The 3,586-nt window shown below is 46.6% G+C and overlaps 1 pseudogene; it reads left to right on the forward strand.

Annotated features, from left to right (window-relative positions):
• Positions 1 to 1,978: 1,978 nt before the first annotated feature.
• Positions 1,979 to 2,892, forward strand: LOC101407347 (uS5 assembly chaperone PDCD2 pseudogene; annotated as a pseudogene).
• Positions 2,893 to 3,586: the final 694 nt, after the last annotated feature.

Raw genomic sequence — 3,586 nt, forward strand, 5'->3', positions numbered from 1 at the left:
AATGGCCAATGATTTAATCAATCATGCCTATGTAATAAAACCTCCATGAAAACCCAAAAAGACAAGGTTTGGAGAGCTTCCAGGTTGGTGAACATGTGGATATTTGGGGACAGTGGCTCACCTGGAGAGAGAATGGAAACTCCATGTCCTTTCCTCATATCTTGCCCTATGCATTTCTTCCATCTGGCTGTTCCTGAGTTATATCCTTTTATAATAAACTAGTAATCTAGTAAGTAAAATGTTTCTCTGAGCCACTCTAGGAAATTAATCAAACCCAAGGAGGCAGTTGTTGGAACCCTCAATCTATAGTCAGAAGCACAGGTGACAGCCTGGACTTGCCATTGGCATCTTTAGTGGAGAAGGCGGGACAGATAGTGCAAGATAGAGATAAATAGATACTGTCTCTGGGTAGATAGTGTCAGAATTGAGTTGAATTGTAGGATACTGAGCCGGTATCGGAGAGTTGCTTGGCGGTGGTGTGGGAAACCTCTCCCCCCAACACACATACACAGTGGAATTGGTGACCAGAATCATTAGAAATTCTTTAGGCTAAAAGAAAATGAAACCAGAGTGAAACTCAGGTATACACAAAAGAATGAAGAACATTGAAAATGGTAAATATGGGGGTAAATTTAAAAGGGAGTATGAGGAGAGAAGGGAAGTAAAAAATACATCTGCATGCACGCCCCCCCCACCCATGAGGTCTAGGTCAAATTTTAAGAACCTAGCAGCCACGTTACCAACTCCAGAGTTGCCCAAGTAGGGTACCGGTGGTACAAACATAACTTCTAAGGCTGGCATTGAGGTTGGCAAGCTGGATCCCAGCCACTACAAAAGACACAGTCGCGGTTAGTGGAAACTGGAGACGCCAGCTAACTTGTGGTCCACGTGCTGCGCCATCCTCTCCACAGCCTGCCTGACAATGGCTTGACCTTAACTCTGGCCCTCATTCCAATCAGATTTGAGGCCTACAAACCCATGATGGCCCTGCTCCATAATTCAGACCCTAGCCTAGAGGCTTGCTTGTTTGTTTGTGTGGTGACACATGGAGGAAGGAGAGGAGAAGCACCAGCCAGTCTTCCCGTACTGCCAGTGTTTAGGCCATATGGGGACTGTGACATTGTGTCTAACCCTTCTTTAGGCCGCTTTCTCCGTATTGCATAATGTCTGCTAGGTAGAGCTTTAGATTACTGAGTTTCACCTCTTCCCTTACCTGGCCACCTGTGAGTCTTAAGAAAACGTGTAATGTGAATGAAGCATCAACTGGAATGTGCTGGCCAAGTGCTGCCACCCTAGACGGCTCATCTCTGACCTGGACAGCTGAGTGAATGAGGTAACCTCTCCCCCTCCAGTGTCCAGCCCCTCCTCTCTGTCCTCCCAGCATCACCAGATCATCCATTGCAAGCTGTCGCGCTGATACCATGTTAGCATCCTGTTCAAAATCAGAACTCGCTTCCAATTTACCATTGCTCTTACCCAGAGGGTGTGACTGCCAAAATGTTTGCAATGAGGGCCTAGGGTTGGGAGAACAAGGGGAAGAGCTAAGGATCAGAATAGGTAACCAGTCAGTGGTTGAAACAAATGTCAAGTATTCTTGGAGATGCTGAAGGACTGACGTCATTTCCAGTGGAATTAAAAAATAATTTTTTATTTCATGCATTAGAATTACAAAAGGAATGCAATGCCAAAATATCAAAAGTAGATTTAATAGTCTCCCTTTCCCCCTCCACTTCACCACCACAACATACAAATCCCTTTGTAGTCCTGACCCTGAAAAGAGGTTTCATGGAAATTTACAAGTTTGCCCTGCAAAGCTGATGGCCTCAAACTTTCAGTATGTTACATTTTTCTGCTTCTCTTTCATAAGATAGAAAAACGTCTTGAGACTGTCGCCTTCCAGCGGGGCGGCGGGCGGCGGTCGGAGCCGGCGCTGGCCCCGCGCCCGCTCCCCTGCGTCCCTCGGAGGCGGCCGGGCGGGATGTGCGCAGCTGGGCTCCGCGGAGGCGGCGGCGGGGCGGCGAGCGGCGGCACTGCAGGGCGGGCGGGGCTGGGGGCCGGGCGCCGGGCGCCGGGGGCCGCGCTCGCCCTCGCGCTGCAGGGGCCGCGCCTTCCCCCGCCGCCGCCGCCGCCTCTGCTGCCGCGCCGCGCCCGCCCGCGGGTTTTTATGACTCAGCCACCTAGGAAAAATGACTTTTACTCACGTGAGCCACTTCCTGAGGAGCCTCCCTGAGAGACAGGAGAAGCCGCGTGCCTCCAGCTCCAGTCTGGTGCCCATCTCTGCAGGGTCTGTGGCTATTTCGGCTCCAAAACGTGCTCCAGCTGTCACAAGGCACGTTACTGCAGGGAGGCGCTTCCGACTCGCGACCGGAGGCTGGGACACGCGCAGCCCTGGACGCAATCAGGTGGTTTGGACCATGCAGTTCCAGACCACAATTTCCTTTTCCCAGAATTTGAAATTGTAATAGAAGCAGAAGATGAGATTAAACTTTTGAAAAAGGAAGATAACTCAGAGATTACGGGCCCTCGGTGAGGGCCTGAGGAGGAATTGGATTCCATGGCAAAACATGAATCCAGGGAAGATAAAATTTTCCAGAAGTTTAAAACTAAAATAGTCCTTGAACCAGAACAAATTCTCAGATATGGCAGAGGGATTGCTGCCATCTGGATTTCTGGTGAAAATATCCCTCAAGAAAAGGAGATTCCAGATTGCCAGGGTGGTGCCCAGAGAATGCTTGAATTCCAGGTCATGCCGCAGCTGCTCAGCCGCCTAAAGGCAGGCCTCCTGGCTCCACCTGTGCTGAAAGCTGCAGCCTGGGCACTGGCTATGCAGAGGGATTTGTATGGAAGCGAGAGGTAACCATACAGCTTAAAGACAGCGTTGTAAAGCCTTAACAATGCTGGTAATCGCTTAAACCTTGTAATCCCATGTTTAGACCTTTATCCTAAGGAAGTAACTATACCAGAGATAGAGGTAAAAAGATGTTGTTTACAATGTTTAAATGTTAGTAAAACAAAAATGTCCAGTGACAAGGAATTAAATAAATTTTGTACATCCATATGGCAGAAGGCTATGCAATCTAATGATACAGACCATACGGCAGAAGGCTATGCAATCTAATGATACAGACCTATATAGACACCAAATAAGATATAGTTCTAAACTGACACCAGAATACCATTATAGATGGTATTCATAGTATGATCATATCTTTGTAAAAGTATTTATACATGTGTATGTGCATAGAAATAAATCTGGAAAGATACACACTATGTGTGAACTGGTTCCTTAGGAACAGTGGGACAAAGGGAAATGCTCCTTTTACTTATATGTATATTTCTTTCTACAATAAAAATGGGTTATGTGCCTAATTACATTTAAAAAGTCTTTATTTTGTGTTGTTGGTTTGTGTGTGTTGTGTGTAGTTTTTGAATGGGGGTTGTGATTTCAAGAGAAGAGTAAGAAAATCAAATATTTTCTAAAACCCTTTTCTCATAAAAATAAAGAATGAATTTTTAGCAATTCAATGACATAAAAGGGAAATGATTACAAAAGCAGCCAAATTAGGAAAGATTAGCCATTCCAAAC

This window comes from Ceratotherium simum, chromosome 13 (genome assembly GCF_057802395.1).
Source record: "Ceratotherium simum simum isolate JZ-2026a chromosome 13, ASM5780239v1, whole genome shotgun sequence".
In the NCBI taxonomy this organism is placed as follows: domain Eukaryota; kingdom Metazoa; phylum Chordata; class Mammalia; order Perissodactyla; family Rhinocerotidae; genus Ceratotherium; species Ceratotherium simum.